Genomic DNA, 20,480 nt, shown 5'->3' on the forward strand with positions numbered 1-20,480 from the left:
TCTGGCACTTCCCTGGCGGTCCAGTGGTTAAGAATCTACCTTCCAAAAAAGAAAAAAAGAATCTACCTTCCAATGCGGAGGACATGAGTTTGATCCCTGATCAGGGAACTAAGATCCCACATACTGAGGGCAACTAAGCCCACGCACCGCAACGAGAGAGTCTGTGTGGTGCAAAGAAGATTCAGTGCAGCCCCCTCCCCTGCAAAAAGTAAAAGATCACTCTGATAGCAATAGAAGATCAATTGGGTGGAGGAGAAACTAGTGGTCAGGAGTATAGGATTTTCCTTAATAGTACTTTGTAATTTGTTACCAGGAATAGAAAAAAGAAATTGTTGGGTTGATTTGTGAGTAGGGATTGGCAGGATAAATATAGTGGAAAATCAAGGGGATAGGAGAATTGAGAGTGCTGGTTACTGTCACTGAAGTCCCACTGTCCATGGAATCTTTCCTAGGTAGAGAAGGAAGTGAAGTTCAAAGGGACATTGAGGCCTTTGAGAAGAGTTAAGAGGGTTGATGAATCAAAGGCCTTTGGAAAGTTGAAGGGTAAATTCAAAGACTGTAAATTGTAGGACAGGCAGAAAAACAGGTAGTTCTGAGTGCAGACTCTGGTTTTGGAGGTAGAGCCATTCCAGGTGTCACTACAGAAATGGATGACTGAGCTGAAGAAATTAAAATAGGATATGTCATGGAGCTGTGAAATTTGGATGTTAGATCATCAAGGGGAATAGTGAAGGCTTTCAGAATGAAAAGGGGAAAGAAAACAGTTGGTACCAAAGTCCTCAGTGAATGTCAGGGGGAGATCTGAAAGTTGACATTTAACTTTAACAGGATGGAAAAAAAAAAACAAAACTTTAACAGGATGATAAAATTAAGCAGTATAAACTCTGAAGAAAGAAGGGCTGTTGAGTAAAATAATACTTCGGGGATCCAGTGAATAAGACATGAGATGATGCTAACTTGGTCTTGATTTATGGGAAGGGATGAATAAAGGAAAATGAATAGCTTCCAATTAAGAACTGCAAGGGAAACAAAATTGGGACACCCAGAGTTAAGGAGAGGAGATAGAGACTCCTTGAATGGATGAGCAAGACCAAAAGCAAGAAGGTTTTAGGAAATGGTGGATAGTTCTTTTTTTTTTTTTTTCGCTTAAGATAGGTGTGATTCAGAATACGCGTGTGTGCAGAATATGCTCAGTCGCTTCAGTTGTTTCCAACTCTTTGTGACCCTATGGACTGTAGCCCATCAGCCTTCTCTGTTCCATGGGATTCTCCAGGCAAGAAAACTGGAGTGGGCTGCCATGCCCTCCTCCAGGGGACCTTCCCAACCCAGGGATTGAACCATGTCTACTGTGTTTCCTGCATTGCAGGTGGATTCTTTACCACTGAGCCACCAGAGAAGCCAGTAATTTGGAGTATATTAGAAGATAATATTGTTTGAATTCAAACAATTCAAACTAGTTTGAATCTAGACTATAAATAGGGTTATTGCTAAAAATATTATAGTTAGATGATATACTAAGGAAACTTTTTGAAATTATTGTGTTTAGATCTTAGGGAAATTTTGGAACTGATATTGGTAGCTGGGAAGCAATTTGACAACTTTAGAATACTTTGTGACAAATGGGATATTGGTGTATGTTTGATAAGTTATTAATGCCACCACTGGAATTGAAGGTGACTATAAATCATAATTCTGATAGGAGTATATCTAGGAGACTGATGAGTTTTGGCCTTTTGTAACTAGAAAATTGGAGCTTTAAAATGTATTGACTTTTTGGAATAATCTTCTATTTTCCAGAACCATCTGTAATTCACTATATATAGAAGACTGTGTAGAATCTGCTTTAGTATGGGAGTTTTGATCTCAGTTGTCCTGACTGATTCTATTTGATATGATTGTGTCTATGTATAAGAAACATAGGCATGTAGGAGAAGAGAAAATGTAAAGCAAAAATGAGACTGAATTGTAGATGTAGAGCTCCAGCTATGAAAACTTTAAGAAGATTAACTGCTGTGATGGTAATCTGGCACATTTTCAATTCTAGCTATCATTTGTTATGAACTGAAAGAACATTGAAATAATTGGATACTGAGGTGCATAATTGCTGGCAATGGGATGGAGGAGGGGTGTTGGTTAGCTAGCAAGAAGACTTACAGCTATTTTTATGTTAATACTATATAGTTGGCATTGGTTGATAACAGCAGGAAAATTATTTATGATTATGCTGAGGACTTGTTATATTGATTCTACATTGTAATAATATGAAAGAGTTTAATGATTACTCTTATAAGATGTAATATTTCTTCCTTTCTTTTTTTTTAATGTCATTCCAGCAGCCATCAGAAAAGAGACCACAAGAAAGTAATTGCCTGTACAGTCCTCTTCATCGTTTGTAACCTAGGATATTGAACTCTTGGGCTGTCAGAATTCCAGTTCATGAAGCAATCTATGTCATTCTGGTCTAGCCAGGTGAGTAGTCCCTATGGACTAATTTCTTTTCTCGGAAAAGAACAAGAAAGAAAAAAACCAAAGTAGGGGAGTATGAAAAAAATCTAGATATGAATCTTAGGCCCTAGAGGAGAAGTTAAGGCTTGGGCCATAAGCAGCAAAACAGGTGAAGATGACCCTGGGGGTTATAGACAAGTTCACTAGAGTGGAATTCATGAAAAAAATACTGGGAGAATTACGTCTGTTTTGAGACCTGGCTTGACTTCAAGCATGAAGAAACTTAGGTTGAACTGCAATAAAAATACCTATGAAGGCAAGGTTAAATAGGAAAGAAGTATGCTTTGAAGTTAAAATGGATAGAAGCTTAATTTTAATGAAGTACCTTTTTCTTTCTTTTTTAGAAAACTAGCAATATTTTATTTTTTGTTTTTTAATTTTTATTTTATATTGAAAAAAATTTTTTTATTTTATATTGGACTATATAGTTGGCTTACAATGTCGTGTTAGTTTCAGGTATACAGTAAGGTGATTCAGTTATGAAGTATCTTTTTCTAAAGAAATATTAACTCTATAGAGATGATAATAACATTTTAAAGATTTCTTTAATATTTAGGAGAATGAATCCCAGCTCTTTAACTTACTAGTTGTGTGATCATGGGAAAATTAGTTACCTTCTCAAACTTCAGTTTCTTTACCTATCAAATAGATTAGGTATACTTATATGGTTATTGTACAAATTAAATTAAAAAATATATAAAGTGTGTAACATGATGCCTAGCACACTATTATCAGGCTTTGGAAGGAAGAGTAAATGAGATGGGAGTGCAGTAATGTGATGAATGATTCTTCACAGGTAGGCATGCAATTAGTTATTTCTTGTCAGGACAGTTTGCAGCAAGAAATTTCAAGGTCAGAACATCTTGGAGATCAGGGCTACAATGGGTGCTAATCAGGACAGTTTGAAGGAGGGTAGCTTCCTTTGTTTCTTGAGTTTGTAGCAAATTAAGTCTTCTACACTTCCCTTCCAGAACAGTGCATTTAACATTACCTTTTTAGCTAGATTTATCTTTAGTGTTTTTAATATTTTTGTTTGTTTGATGTGGATCTTGAATTCTGGGTAAGATGGCAAAACCATCAACAGATCAAGTAGACAGACCATGCTAGTTAAAAACAGAGAAGATGTTAAGTGATACGAGTATAAAAGGTACAGATTTCTCCATAGTTAGTGTAGATCACCTTTTGGATTTACTTCATTAGGTCACTTGTCTGGGTAGAGTGAAACAGAATGCCTGGAGTTGAAGTGCCACAGGGAGTCCAAAACAGAGGTCCTAATGAGGTTCTCTGATCAGCCTATTCAAGTTAAGGAGGAGGAAGTAGGCTTCTCAGTCTAAATAGCAAAGGAGGACATGGACTGTACTTTTTATGGACCTAATTTTGCTAGGCCTAAAAAACAGCCATGGAAGAGAAAGTATAAAGGTATAGTATTTTTTGTTTTATTGTTATTTCACATTCTATTTGAAGAGTCTCTGATTTAAACAATTTTAATAGATTTTATTTTTAGAGCAGTTTTATGTTCACATCAAAATTAAACTGAAAGTTCCTATATACCCCCTGAACCCACACAAGCACAGCCTCCCCCACAATCAACATTCTGCACCAGAGTGGTGCATTTCTTAAAATTAATAAACCTATAATGACACATCATTATCACCCAAAGTCCATAGTTCATACTTGGTACTGTACATTCAGTGGATTTTGACAATTGTATGATGACATATAGCCACTTATAGTATCAGATATACAGTATCTGTATAGTATCATACAGAATAGTTTCACCACCTTGAAAATCTTCTGTGTTCTTCTTATTTATCCCTCTCTCCTCCCTAACTCCTGGTAACCACTGGCCTTTTTACTGTTTTTATAGTTTCAATCTCATTTTATTTTTTTTTAATTTTTTTAATCTATTTTTTATTTATTGGTTTGGCTGCATTGGGTCTTAAGTGCAGCATGTGCACGAGAGCTCAGTAGCTCCAAGGTATGTGGGATCTTACTTCCCCGCCCAGGGATCAAACTTGCAACCCCTGAATTGTAAGGCAGATTCTTAATCACTGGACCACCAGGGAAATCCCATGATCTGATTTTAAAAAATAGCTTTACTGAGGTATAGTTCACACACCACACAACTCACCCATTTAAAGTGTACAATCCAATGTATAATTTAGTATATTGACCTTTTTAGAGGACCAGCTTTTAGTTTCATTGATTTTTTTCTATTGATTTCTATTTTCAGGTTCATTGATTTCTGCTCTAATTCTTATTAATGTCTTTTATTCTACTTACTTAGAATTTAATTTGCTCTTCTTTTTCTAGCTTCCTAAGGTGGAAACTGAGATTTTAGATCTTTCTTCTTTCATGCATTCAATGCTATGACTTCTCTCTAAGCACTCTTTTTGTGGTATCCCACATATTTTGATAAGTTATATTTTCATTTTCATCTAGTCAAAATGTTTTAAAATTTCTCTTGAGATTTCTCCGTGACATGTGTTATTTAGAAGTGTGTTGTTTAATCTCCATATATTTTGGAATTTTTCTAGTCATCTTTCTGTTATGATTTCTGGTTTAATTCCACTGTGGCCTGACAGTGAAAATTGTTTGATTTTTATTCTTTTAAATTCTGTTCTTCAAATTGTTAATGTGTGCTTTATGGCCTAGACTGTGATCTATCCTGGACATGTTCCATGTGAGCTTGAGAAAAAATGTGTGTCCTACTATTATTGAATGAAGTAGTCTATAGATGTTAATTATATCCAGTTGATTGATGGTGTTGTTAAGTTCAGCTAGATCCTCACTGTCTGCTAGAACTGTTCATTTCTGACAATTCTATTTTATGGAGGCATGTTGAAGTATCTAAACAAGATATTGGATTTATCTATTTCTCTTTGCAATGCTATTAGTTTTTGTCTCACAGAAGTTAATGCTCTGTTGTTAGGTTGTATATACATTAAGGACTGTTATGTCTTCCCGGAGAATTAGCCCTTCTATCATTATGTAATGCTCTTCTTTATCCCTGATAACTTTTCTTGCTTAAATTTCACTCTGTGTGAAATATAGCTACTCCTCTTTTTTGTTAGTATTAGCATGGTATATTTTATCTCATCCATTTACTTTTTAATAAAAAAATTTTATTTATTTGGCTGCATCAGGTCTTAGTTGTAGCACATGGCATGCAGGCTTAGTTGCTTTGCAGCTTGTGGGATCTCAGCTCCCCAACCCATGCCCCTAGCATTACAAGGCAGATTCATAACCACTGGACCACCAGGGAATTCCCCATCCATTTACTTTTAATCTATATGTGTCTTTATATTTAAAATGGGCTTCTTATAGACAACATATACCTGGGTCTTATTTTTTTAATTCATTTTTATAATCTCTGTCTTTTCAATGGTACATTTTGACCATTAACATTCAAAGTGATAATATTTATCATATTCATTAGTGTTTTCTATTTGCTGCCCTTGTTCTTTGTTCCTGTTTTTATCTCTTTTTTTGTATCTTCTGTGATTTTAACTGAACATTTTATATAGTTCCATTTTGTTTCCTTTCTTAGAACAGCAACTATACTTTTTTTCCCTTTTTAGTGGATGCCCTAGAGTTTTCAATATACATTTGTAGCTAATCCAAGTCCACTTTTCAAATAACACTACAGTTGACCTTTGAACAACATGCACTGCTGCTGCTAAGTCACTTCAGCCGTGTCCGACTCTGTGCGACCCTGTAGACGGCAGCCCATCAGGCTCCCCCATCCCTGGGACTCTCCAGGCAAGAACACTGGAGTGGGTTGCCATTTCCTTCTCCAATGCATGAAAGTGAAAAGTGAAAGTGAAGTCGCTCAGTCATGTCCGACTCTTAGCGACCCCATGGACCACAGCCTACCAGGCTCCTCTGTCCATGGGATTTTCCAGGCAAGAGTACTGGAGTGGAGTGCCATTGCCTTCTCCATGCCCAGGTCCACTTATATGCAGATTTTTTTTTCCAATATATATAGTTAGCCCTCTGTATTCACAGGTTTTACATCTGTGGGTTCAACCAACTGCATGTTGAAATTTCCATTTGTGGTTGATTGAATCCACAGTTGTGAAACCTACAGATATGGAGGGGCAACTGTACTATGCCATTTTCTATAAGGGACTTGAGCATCCATGGACTAAGGACTCCTGGAAACAATCCCCTGTGGATACCTAGGGACAACTGTATACTGTTTCACAGGTAGCACAAGTGCCTTATAATGACAAAATAATCCTAATTTCCTCTTGTTCTTTCTTATCATTGCTATCACTCATTTCACTTCATTATAAACACACATACACACATATACATAATTGAATGCACTGTTGCTATTTGAGCAAACTGACATCTATTAAAATAGATCAATTTAGAATAAGAAAAATTTCTTCTTTTTTAAATTTCTTCTCCTGGTATTCCCATTTTGCATATATTACACTATTATTTTTGTTGACCCACAGTTCTTAGATATTCTTTTCCTTTTTTAGAAAAGTCCTTTACATTTTGCTTTTTATTTCTGGAGGATTCTATTGATATTCTCAAGCTCAGTGAGTCTTTCCTCAGCCATGTCCAGTCTACTAATGAGCCTGTCATAGGCATTCTCCATTTCTGTTACAGTGATTTTGATCTGTAGAAAATCTTTTCGATTCTTAGAATTTTCATCTCTCTGTTTAAATTACTCATCTGTTCTTGCATGTTATCTGCTTTTTCCATTAGAGCCCCTAGCATATTTATCATAGTTGCTTTAAATTCATGGCCTGATTCTAGCATCTGGTATGTCTGGATCTGGTTCTGATGTTTGCTCTGTCACTTAAAACTGTATTTTGCCTTTTGGCATGCCTTGTTGTTTTTCACTGGAAACCAGACATGGTGTATGAGGTAAAAGGAACTTTGGTAAATAGGACTGTTGTAATATACTGGTAAAGTATGGTGGGAGGAGAAGTGTTTTATAAATCCTCTGATTAAGCCTTAATCTTTCAGTGACCCTGTGTCCCTGGGCTGTGAAATTTATGTGTCTCTCAGGTTTTTATTCTCCCCACTTAGGTGGTACAGAGTGTTTAGAGGGGGGCAAGAGTTGACTATTTCCCTTCCTCTAGGTTGAGCAGGCTCTAATAAGACCCCAATAGATTAGGCTCTTGTAAAACAGTTTCTCTTACGGGTAGAACAGAATGGCCTAGCGTATTTCAGAAAGATTACTTTCTCCTCCTCCTACTGGAATCCCGAGAGTGCGGTATCTCCATGACTGGGTCTTCCTGGATTTTTTTTTTTAATCTCTCAGGCTTGTCCACTCTGATACTCTAGCATTTCATCAATAGTTCAGAATTTTCTACCCCAATACTGGTTCCCATGGAAGTTTCTGCTAGTGGGTTTCTGTTCTGGCAAGTTGTAATTCTCTGAATCTGCCTGCTTGTTCCCCAACTTGGGGGGCAGTGTTTGCCTTGTTACCTCACTGACAGATCTAGAAGAGTTGTTAATTTTTTAGTTCATTCAGCTCTTTACTTATTAGGATGGAGTGATGACTTCTTCTTATGTGCCAGACTAGAAATTGGAAGTCTCCTTTGTCAATTTTTAATAGGATTATTCATTTTAGTATTAAGTTACAAGAATTTACGTATTTATGTATGTTTAGTCCCTTAACATATATATGATTTGAAAATATTTTTTTTCCATTGTGTGTGTTGTCTTTTCACTTTCTTTCTTTTTCTTTTTTCATTACTCCCTGGAAGTCTAGTGCCTTCTTTCCTCGTTGTCCTGGAGAAGCTCAAAATTTTCCATTATTTTTCTCCTCAGATATTTAAGCCACTGTCTATACCAATACCTTTTTATAAGCTGCCATCTCTAAAACAAGATCTGATGGCAGGCACTGGGGGATTTTTGTCTTTCATGTGTTTGTCAACTTCTTAAGTTCTGTCATGGAACAGTTAGTAAGAAGGTCCTTGGCTATGGAGCCTACATTCTGGACACATTCATGTGGCCACTGATTTAGAATGGAGAAGGTCTAATACCTTTCATTTTTTGATGTTTTACAGCAGAGAGAATAAAACACAAATTATTGTCTAAGTAAATCATTGTCTGAATTCTCCCCAAGTAAATTTTTGTGCTTTAAAATATTTTTTCTGCTGAATTGTGTCTTTATAAGTATCCTGTGCATCTCAGGTACCTATGCATGCTTTCTCTAAGCAGTTATATGTTTTATATTGTCTCTGAACATTTTAAATTTGGGTATGTGAGATTACCTTCAAAAATAAAGTTAGATAGGTTGATTACATTTGAAGAGATCTTCATAATCCTGAATGTCTTGTACTTTAAACCTGTAAGAAAATTAATTTTAGATGCAGTTAATAGCTATGACATTTTTATTTTCCTTGTCCAAGTTCTTCAGCCCCTGCTTATATTTGGGGATCTCATTTCTTATTCTCCTGGGATCTGACATGGACTGTCTTGCCATGGGTCCTTTTATTGATGGAGTCTTTTCACTTTTTTGATATATCCTTTGAAATACCAAAGTTTAAAATTTTGGTTAGTCAAGTATATCTATTTTTTCTTTAATTACTCATATCTTTGGTGTCATACATAAGAATCCATTGCCTAATTCAACATAATGAATATTTACATTTATGTTACATTTAGGCCTTTGATCCATTTGAGTTAATTTTGTATATGATGTGAGATAAGTGTCCAACTTCAGCTTTTGAATATGGCTATCCAGTGTTCCCAGCACCATTTGTTGAAAACACAACTTTCCCCATTGAATGTCCTTGGCACCCTTTTCAAAAATCAATTGACCACAGATACATGGGTTTATTTCTGTACTCTTAATTCTATTCCATTGATCTGTATGTCTATCCTGGACTTCTCCAATGGCTCATTGGTAAAAGAATCTGCCTACAATGCAGGGGACACAGGAAACGTGGGTTCGATCCCTGGGTCGGGAAGATCTCCTAAAGGAGGAAATGGCAACCCACTCTAGTATTCTTGCCAGGAAAATCCCATGGACAGAGGAGTCTGATGGGCTACAGTCCATAAGGTCGCAAGAAGTTGGACATGACTGAGTAACTGAAGACACATACACATGTGTCTATTCTAATTCCAGAACCACACTGTCTTGATTATTGTAGCTGTGTTTAATAAGTTTTGAAATTTGGAAATGTGATCACTCTAGCCTTGTTTTTATTTTTCAAGATTGTTTGGCCATTCTGTGTCTCTTGAATTTCCTTATGAATTTTAGGTTCAGCTTATAAATGTCTGTAAAGGAGAAAGCTGGAAATTTGATGGAGATTACTTTGAATCCATACATCAATTTGGAGAGTATTGACATTTTAACAATATTAGACATAGACATAACAATATTAGACATTATGTCTAATACTGTTAAAATGTCATCCATGAAGTGGTATGTCTTTCTACTTATTTAGTTTTTTTTAATGAGGTCTTTTCCATTTTAATTATTTATTTAGCTGTGCCATTCAGGATCTTAGTTCCCTGACCAGGGATTGAACCTGCCCTGTGCAGTGGAAGTGTGGAGACTTAAAACACTGGACTGACAGGGAAGTTCCTATTTAGTTATTCAAGTTATTTTAACAATATTTTATAGTTTTCAGCATATACATTTTGTACTTCTTTTGATATGTTTATTCACAATTCTTTTTAATGCTATTATAAATGATATTGCTTCTTTTTTATATTTATTATTATTTTTTAATTGGAGGGTAATTGCTTTACAGTGTTTCATTAATTTCTGCTGTACAACACTGCATATCAGTCATCAGTTCAGTTCAGTCACTCAGTCATGTCCGACTCTTTGCAACCCCATGAACCGCAGCATACCAGGCCTCCCTGTCCATCACCAACTGCTGGAGTCTATCCAAATCCATGTCCATTGAGTTGGTGATGCCATCCAACCATCTCATCCTCTGTCGTCCCCTTCTCCTCCTTCCCCCAATGTTTCCCAGCATCAGGGTCTTTTCAAATGAGTCAGCTCTTCGCATCAGGTGGCCAAAGTATTAGAATTTCAGCTTCAACATCAGTCCTTCCAATGAACACCCAGGACTGATTTCCTTTAGGATGGACTGGTTGGATCTCCTTGAATTCCAAGGGACTCTCAAGAGTCTTCTCCAACACCACAGTTCAAAAGCATCAATTCTTTGGTGCTCAGCTTTCTTTATAGTCCAACTCTCACATCCACACATGACTACTGGAAAAACCATAGCCTTGACCTGACGGACCTTTGCTGACAAAGTTACGTCTCTGCTTTTTAATATGCTGTCTAGGTTGGTCATAACTTTCCTTCCAAGGAGTAAGCGTCTCTTAATTTCATGGCTGCAATCACCATCTGCAGTGATTTTGGAGCCCAGAAAAATAAAGTCAGCCACTGCTTCCACTGTTTCCCCATCTATTTGCCATGAAGTGATGGGACCGGATGCCATGATCTTAGTTTTCTGAATGTTGAGCTTTAAGCCAACTTTTTCGCTCTCCTCTTTCACTTTCATCAACTGTATGTATATCCCCTCTCTCTTGAGCTTCCCTCCCACCACCCCATCCCACCCTTCTAGGTTGTCACAGAATGCCTGGCTGGGTTTCCTGTGTTATGCAGCAGCTTTCCACTAGCTATCTATTTTACACATGGTAGTGTATATGTCAGTGCTAACTTTCTCAATTCGTCCCACCCTCTCCTTCCCCCACTGTGTCCATGAGTCTGTTCTCTATGTGTCTGCATCTCTATACCTGCCTTGCAAATAAGTTCATCAGTACCATTTTTCTAGATTCCATATATATGAGTTAACATTTGATATTAGTTTTTCTCCTTCTGACTTACTTCACTCTGTGTAACAAACTCAAGTTTCATCTATGTCAGTTCAACTGATTCACATTTGTTCTTTTCTTTGGCTGACTAATATCCCACTGTATATATGTGCCACAACTTCTATATCCATTCCTCTGTCAATGGACATCTAGGTTGCTTCCATGTCCTGGCTATTTTAAATAACGCTGCAGTGAATATTGGGGTACATGTGTCTTTTTGAATTATGGTTTTCTCAGGGTATATGCCCAGTTTGGGGATTGCTGGGTCATATGATAGTTTTATTCCTAATTTTTTAAGGAATCTCCATACTGTTCTCCATAGTGGCTGTATCAATTTACATTCCCATCAACAGTGCAAGAGAGTTCTCTTTTCTTCACATCCTCTCCAGCATTTATTGTTTGTAGACTTTTTGATGATGGCCATTCTGACCAGTGTGAGATGATATCTCATTGTAGTTTTGATTTACAGTTCTCTAATAGTGAGCGATGTTGAACATCATTTTTTCTGCAAGCACATAGAAATATCATCAAGTTTTATATATTTATCTTGTATTTTGCAATTCTGCTGAATTCATTTATTCTAATTATTTTCTAGTGTTTTTCTTAGAATTTTCTATATATAAGACTAAGTCATCTACAAATAGAGTTAAACTTTTTTTCTAGTCTGGATGCTTTGTTTTCTTTTCCCTTTTTTCTTCCTTTCTTTTTTCCCCCTAATTGCCCTGGCTATATCCTCCAATACAGTGTTGAATACAAGTAGTGAGAGTAGACATACTGGTCTTGCTTCTGAACTTAGGGAAAAGCATCCAGTCTTTCACCATTAAATATTATTCATACATGCCCTTTACCAGGTTGAGGAGGTTACCTTTTTCCCTTTTTAAAAAAAAAATTTGCTTATCATGAATAGTTTTTGTGGTTTGTCAGTCTGTGTCTATTGAGATGATAATATATTTTTTGTCCTTTATTGATATGGTGTTTAACACTAATTGATTTTTGGATTTTAAACCAACCTTGCATTATTGGGATAAATCCTACTTGAGCATGGTTTATATTTCTTCTTATGTATTGCTGGATTAATACTGCATATGAGTGTGGGTGTTTGTGTGTGTGTGTGCATGTGTGTGTCTATAGTCATAAGAGAGTCCATAATTTTCTTTATAGTAATATTTCTGGTTTTGGTAGCAGGGTAATACCGACCTCATAGAATGAGCTGGGAAGTGTTCCCCTCTCATTTTTGGGAGGAGAATTTATGAAAAATTATTATTAACTCTTCCTTAAATATTTGATAGACTTCACTAGTGAAGTCATCTGTGTCTGGGCTTTTCCTTGTAGGAAGGGCTTTGATTACCATTTCAACCTTTTTACTTATTTAGATCTATTCAAATCCTCTGTTTCCATGTTCTAGCTATTGTAAATAGTGCTGCAATGAACATTGGGGTATATGCATCTTTTTCAATTTTGGTTTCCTCAGGAGATATGCCTAGGAGTGGGATTGTCGGGTCATATGGTGGTTTTATTCCTAGCTTTATAAGGAATCTTAAATTTTAAGGAATGTTCCATAGTGGCTGTATCAATTTACATTCCCACCAGCAATGCAAGAGTGTTCCCTTTTCTCCACACCTTCTCCAGCATTTATTGTTTGTAGACTTTTTGATGATGGCCATTCTGACTGGTGTGAGGTGGTATCTCATGGTAGTTTTGATTTGCATTTCTCTAATAATGAGTGATGTTGAGCATCTTTTCATGGCTTGTTAGCCATCTGTATGTCTTCTTTGGAGAAATGTCTGTTTAGGTCTTTCCCCCACTTTTTGGTTGTTTGGTTGTTTGTTTTTCTGGTTTTAAGTTGTATGAGCTGCTTGTATAGTTTGGCAATTAATTCTTTGTCAGTTGTTTCCTTTGCTATTATTTTCTCCCATTCTGAGGGTTGTCTTTTCACCTTGTTTATAGTTTCCTTTGCTGAGCAAAAGCTTTTAAGTTTAATTAGGTCCCACTTGTTTATTTTTGTTTTTATTTCCATTACTCAGGGCAGTGGGTCATAGAAGATCTTCCTTTGATTTATGTCATCGAGTGTTCTTCCTATGTTTTCCTCTAAGAGTCTTATAGTTTCTGGTCTTATATTTAGGTCTTTAATCCATTTTGAGTTTATTTTTGTATATGGCATTAGGAAGTGTTCTAATTTCATTCTTTTGCACATAGCTGTCCAGTTTTCCCAGCACCACTTACTGAAGAGGCTGTCTTTCCTCCATTGTGTATTCTTGCCTCCTTTGTCAAAAATAAGGTACCCATAGGTGTGTGAGTTTATCTCTGGGTTCTCTATCTTGTTCTGTTGGTCTATATTTCCGTTTTTGTGCCAGTATCATACTGTCTTGATGACTATAGCTTTGTAGTATAGTCTGAAGTCAGGAAGGTTGATTTCTCCAGCTCCGTTCTTCTTTCTCAAGATTGCTTTGGCTATTCAGGGTCTAGGATGTGGAAGCAACCTAGTTGTCCATTGACAGATGAGTGGATAAAGAAGCTGTGGTACATATATACAATGGAATAGTACTCCACCATAAAAAGGAACGTATTTGAGTCAGTTCTAATGAGGTGGATGAACCTAGAACCTATTATACAGAGTGAAGTAAATCAGAAAAAGAAATATAAATATCATATACTGACGCATATTATGGAATCTAAAAAGATGGCACTGATGAATTTATATTCAGGGCAGCAATGGAGAAACAGACATGAAGGGAGGGGAGGAGGGAGAAGGTGAGATGTATGGAGAGAGTAACATGGAAATTTACAATACCATATGTAAAATAGATAGCCAATGGGAATTTGCTGTGTGACTCAGGAAACACAAACAGGGGCTCTGTGACAACCTAGAAGGGTGGGATGGGGAGGGAGATGGGAGGGAAGTTTGGGAGGGAGGTTTGGGAGAGAGGGGACATGGGTGTACCTATGGCTGGTTCTTGTTGATGTATGACAGAAAACCACAAAATTCTGTAAAGCAATTATCCTTCAATTAAACAAAATTTTTTTGAAGAATATGAACATCAAAAAATAAACTAAAATATTAGAATAAAAAATCTTCTATTTCTTCTTGAGTAATTTTAGTTACTTTGTGTCTTTCTAGGAATTTGTCTATTTCACCTAGGTTATCTAATTTGTTGCCATACAGTTTTTCATAGCATTCCCTAGTAGTCATTTTTGTATTTTTAATGCGAGTAGTGAAGTCTCCACTTTCACTTCTTTTTTAAAAAGTAATTTGACTGTACCAGGTCTTAGTTGCAGCTCTTGGGATCTTTGATCTTTGCTACAGCATGCAGGATCTTTTAGTTGCAGCATGTGTAATATTTAGTTGCGGCATGTGAACTCTTAGTTATAGTATGTGGGATCTAGTTCCCTGACCAGGGATTGAACCCAGGCACCTTGCATTGGGGACGCAGAGTCTTAGCCCCTGGACCACCAGAGAAATCCTCTCATTTATGATTTTAGTAATTTGAGTCACTTTTTCCTCATCAATCTAACTAAAGCTTTAGTAGGTTTGTTCATCTTTTCAAAGATTTAACCTTTTAATTTCATTGACTTTCTATAATGTTTTTCTAGTCTCTATTTTATTTGTTTCCATTCTAATCTTTACTCTTTCTTTTCATTTCCTTTGGGTTTAGTTTACTCTTTTCCCCCCACTGTCTTCAAATGGAAGGTTAGGTTGCTGATTTGCAATCTCTTTTTTTAATGTTAACATCTATGTCTATACAGTTCTTGTAAGTACTGCTCTAGTGGCATTCTATAAGTTTTGGTATGTTGTGTTTGAATTTTTATTCATCTCATAGTATTTTCTAAATCCCCTTATGGTTTCTTCTTTTAAACCCTTGCTTTTCCAGGAGTGCATTGTTTAATTTCCACATATTTGTTAATTCTTCCAAATTTTTTTGTTACTTAATTTTTAATTTCACTCCATTGTGATTGGAGAATATAGTTTGTACAATTTCAGTCACTTAAAGTTTACTGAGGCCTAGCATATAGTCTATCCCAGAGAATGTTCCTTGTGTACTTCAGAGGAATGTATATTCTTCTGTTGTTGGACATGTTGTTCTATAGATGTCTATTAGGTCTAGTTTGTGTATAATGTTATGTAAGTCTTCAGTTTCCCTGTTAATCGTCTGTCTTGTAGTTCTAGCCATTATTGAAAGTGGAATATTGAAGTCTCCAAGTATTATTATTGAATTCTCTATTTTTTCCCTTCAGTTCTGTCAATGTGTGCTTCACATATTTTGGGGTTGTGTTGTTAGGTACATATATATTATAATTATTATATATTCCTGATGTGTTTGTCATTATAAAATGTCCCTTTTTATCTCTAGAAACACTTTATTCTTAAAGTCTATTTTATCTGATATTAGTATATCCAGTGCAGCTTTCTTATGGCTGCTATTTGCATGGTATATATTTTTCCATCCTTTTATTTTCAGCCTCTTTGTATCTTTGATATAAAGTGTTTCTCCTGTAGGGAGGATATCACGATGGCAGAGTAGGAAGATGCTGAGCTCACATCCCGCACAAACACATCAAAAATAGATCTACCTGTGGAGTAATGCTCACTGAAAACAAGCTGGAGACAGGCAGAAAGTTTCTTCTATAATCAAGCCTGTAAAGAAAGAGCCATACAGAGTCAGTTAGGGAGGGAGAAGAGCAATCAGGTCAGGACCTGTGCCTCCAGGAGGGAACACAGGAGAGGAGGAGGATATCACTCAGAGATCCTCCCTGGGGAGTGAAGGGTTTGAACCACATACCGGGTATCTCAACCCAGGGGTCAGATACCGGAAATAATGAGCCCCCTTAGATGGTTTGAAAACCAGTGGTACTTCAGGAGGGCTGTAAGAAACCCAGACTCCACTCATAAATAGAATGCACATGCTTGCTTACTCCTGGGAATAAGGTGGAAGACTCAGACTGAAATTGCCTGGGGCTTTGGCCAGTTTCCCATGACCATCCCAGTCCTTTCCCCGACCCCTCTAACTCTGGCACAGCTTCCCCACGAGTATGAAGGCTGCTGTTGCTGAGCAGAGTACACACTTGGTGGGAACAGAGCTGGCTTAGCATGAGCATTGCACCTGCATGTGGTGAGGTCAGCCATTACTGGTGCCTGTGGGGGTGGTAGATCAGAAGCGGTCTGGAGCTCTAATTGACGTGCTAGGACTGCCTTCCTGTGCACTGGCCCATACTAAGCACTGGCTCTGGCTTGACTAACTTCTCCAGCACAGCTCTGCACTAGGACAAAGGCTGCTATTACCAAGGAAAGTGCACACTTAGTGGGGACAGAGATGGCTCATACCCGGCACTGCATCTGAATCTGAATGGTGTGAGGGCAGCCTTACTGGTGCTCATAGGAGTAGCAGATCAGGAGCAGTCTGGAACTCTGACTGGTGTGCTGGGATGGTCCCAGCACATGCTGTGGCCCATACTGGGAGCCTGGGTCAGCACCTCTTGCTCCAGCATTGCTACCTTTTGGGAAAGAAGGTGCTGTTGCCAGGAGTAGGGAGAGAACATACTTAGAGGGAACAGAATCAGTTCAGACCTAACCCTCAGCGCTTCTGTTTTAGCACCCTGAGACCCAACCCTGTCCCTAGTACTGGCCACTGAGCATAGGAGAAGTCCCGGCTCTGGCCCTAACCCCTCCGTCTCCAGTCCCACCTCCCACCAAGGTGATAACTGCCATCAAACCTGAGGGGAAGATATGACCTGTGCTCACTTCAGGTCCAACTCTCCCACCAAAGCCACTGGGCACATGTAGACTATATAAAGATGTGCCCATACAAGGACATGTCTTCAAGACCAGGATAGGCAACTGTTTCACCTAATTTCATAGACACAGAGAAAGTTAAAATCAGAAGACAGAGGAATTTGTTTCAAACCAAAGAACAATTTTAAAAACCTTGAAAAAACAACTAATAAAACAGAAAATTTATTAGGTAAAGAGTTCAAAGCATTTGAACTTGAGGAAAGAATAGATGAACACAGTGATAATGTTAATAAGGGACTAACAAATATAAAAAGAACCTGTCAGAACTGAAGAATATAACAACTAAAATGAAAGGCACACTAGAAGGAATTAACAGTAGACTAAGTGATACAGAAGAATGTGTAAGTGATCTGGAATATAGAGTAATGGAAATCACAAAGTCAGAACAGCAAAAAGAAAAAAATTAAATAAGAACAGTTTAAGAGGCCTCTGGGACAAAATAGAGCATACCAACATCCACATTAAAGGAGTCTCAAAAGGAGAAGAGTGAGAGAAAGGTGTCAAAAATGTAGTTGATGAAACTATGGCTATGGAGAAGGAAATGGCAACCCACTCCAGTATTCTTGCCTGGGAAATTCCATTAAAAGAGGAGTCTGGCAGGCTACAGTCCATGGGAGTCACAAGGGAGTTGGACATGACTGAGTGACTAAACAGGAGCAATAACATAGTTGATTCACAAAGTTGTATTAGTTTCAGGCATACAGCAAATTGAATCAGTTATACATATACATGTATCCTTTTAAAAATTCTTTTTCCATTTAGGTTATTATAGAAAGCTGAGTAGAATTCCTTATACTATACAGTAGATCCTTGTTGGTTATCTATTTTAAGTTTAGCAGTGTGTACATTTATTAAGTGTCAGACAATCTTGTAGAAGTATTAATATACTCATTTTGAGGGGAAGACACCGAAACTTTGAACTAAAATTCAAAGCTATGTTTGCTTGACTCTAAATGTCATTCTTAATCACTATATGATACTACATAGAATTGCATAAAAATAATCTTCAGATATTACATACTTAACTACCTCTCAAAATATTCTCATAAATATAATTAGATAATGATGCCCAAGCTAACAATATAAAGGCTCCATGCTTCATCCAGTCTCAGAATCCAGCCGTTGAAGGGACACTGACTGCAAACCTATAAGAAAGGAAGAGAACAAGCTGTCATAAATCTTATGGAGAAACTTCCCGTGCAACTTGAATGAACATGAGAGGAAAAGGAGCAGAAAGAACAAAATATTTCCTCACAGCTTGTATCTTCTGTACCTCCTCCCTTCTGCTGCTGCTAGTGGTACAAGTACCAAAATTCCTGAACTTATTCGAATTATTTGTAAAGAAAGGAAAGTTCTCGGGGTTCTCCCTGGAGATTTTGATAAGATAGACTGGACAAGGCCCCAGATTATGCAGTCTTCATAAATATCAAAGGAGATTTAATGGCTGTATTATCTATTATATTTTCATGTGATAAAGATTAGCTAGCTTTCTTTTTCAAGTAAGATAAATTAGATGGCTAGGTAGATAGGTAATGACATTCCTTTTGTACTGATTAAATTCATACTTGAAAATGCAAAAAATAAATAAATAAAACTTAAAAAAAAAGAAAATATGGCTAAAAAAAAATCCATGAACCTGAATGAAACAGATATCCAGGTACAAAAAGTACAGAGGGTCTCAAATAAGATGAACCCAAACAGACCCACACCAAGACATATCATAATTAAAATGGTAAAAGTTGAAAGAGAATTATAAAGACAACAAGAGAAAAATAAAGTCATATACAAGGGAACCTCCAGAAAGCTATCAGCTGATTTTTCTGCAGAAGCTTTGCAGGCTTGAATAGGAAAACTCTACAAAGTAGGATACTCTGCCCAGCAAGATCATTCAAAGCTGGTGGAGAGATAAAGAACTTCTCAGACAAGCCAAAACTAAAAGAGTTCATCAGTATTAAACTGACCCCAAAAGAAATGCTAAAGGATCTTCTCTAAGTTGCAAAGAAAGGACTACAGCAAGAAGTTAAGGATCTATAGGAAAGGAAAAGTCCTACTAGTAAAGGCAAACATATAGTAAGGGCTCTGGATCAACCTTTCAGTGGTTAAATAAGCTGTAACTAAGATTTAAAAAGAAAAATTATAAAATCAGCTTTAACAAACCATTAAGGAATAAACATAAGAATGTAAAATATGACAGCAGAAATACAAAACTGTGAGAGAGGGGAGTAAAAAAATGTAGATCTCTTAGAAAATTTTTGTAGTGAAATATGACTACCAGTTTAAAAACAAATACATAGGTTAACATATATGAACAACATGTTAGCCACAAATCAGAAACCTACAATAGATACACAAAAACTAGAGAGAAAGGAACACAAACATGCATATGTGCTCAGTCACCTCATTTGTGTCCATCTCTTTGTGACCCCATGGACTGTAGCCTACCAGGCTCCTCTGTCCATGGGATTCTCCAGGCAAGAGCACTGGAGTGAGTTGCCATGCTTTCCTCCAGGGGATCTTCCTGACCCAGAGATCAAACCCCTGTTTTCTGTGTCTCCTGTATTGCAGGTGGATTCTTTACTACTGAGCCATCAGGGAAGCCCCTGAACACAAACACTGCTTAAGAAAATCATCAAACAACAAGTGAAGAAACTAAAAGAAGAAAAAAGGAACATATTTGGAGAGATGTCTATTTAGGTCTTCTGCACATTTTTAATTTTTTTTTTAATATTGAGCTTCATGAGTTGTTTATGTATTTTGGAGATTAATCCTTTGTCCATTGCCTCATTTGCAAATTCTTTCTCTCATTCTGAAGATTGTCTTTTCATCTTGTTTATGGTTTCCTTTGCTATGAAAAAGCTTTTAGGTTTAATTAGGTCCCATTTGTTTATTATTTTTTAAAGTTTTCATTACTCTAGGAGGTGAGTCTAAAAAGATCTTGCTGTGATTTATGTTAAACAGTGTTTTGCCTATGTTTTCTTCTAAGAATTTTTAAAATTAATTTATTTATTTTAATTGGAGGCTAATTACTTTACAATATTGTAGTGGTTTTGCCATACATTGACATGAATTAGCCATGGGTGTACATGTGTCCCCCATCCTGAGTATTTGGTCTTACATTTAGGTCTTTAATCCATTTTGAGTTTATTTTTGTGTGTGGTGTTAGAGAATGTTCTGATTTCATTCTTTTACATGTAATTGTCTAGTTTTCCCAGGGCCACTTAGTGAAGAGGCTGTCTTTTGTCCATTGTGTTAATATATTCTTGATTTCTTTGACATAGATTAGGTGACCATAGGTGCATGGGTTTATCCCTGGGCTTTCTAACCTGTACAGTTGATGTATATATCTGTTTTTGTGCCAGTACCATATTCTCTTGATTAC

General features: G+C 36.9%; 1 protein-coding gene across 2 annotated transcripts in view; it reads left to right on the forward strand.

Annotated features, from left to right (window-relative positions):
* Positions 1 to 19,772, forward strand: part of SNX12 (sorting nexin 12) — an 86,119-nt gene extending 66,347 nt beyond the window's left edge. The window contains exons 5-6 of one of the 2 annotated variants that reach the window (XR_006339810.1): positions 2,334 to 2,469; positions 19,667 to 19,772. The gene's annotated coding sequence lies outside the window, so the exon portion shown is untranslated. The remainder of the gene's footprint in view (positions 1 to 2,333; positions 2,470 to 19,666) is intronic. The other variant, XR_006339811.1, reaches the window with a different exon arrangement.
* The last annotated feature ends 708 nt before the right edge of the window (positions 19,773 to 20,480 follow it).

Source organism: Cervus elaphus, chromosome X (assembly GCF_910594005.1).
Source record: "Cervus elaphus chromosome X, mCerEla1.1, whole genome shotgun sequence".
Classification (NCBI taxonomy): domain Eukaryota; kingdom Metazoa; phylum Chordata; class Mammalia; order Artiodactyla; family Cervidae; genus Cervus; species Cervus elaphus.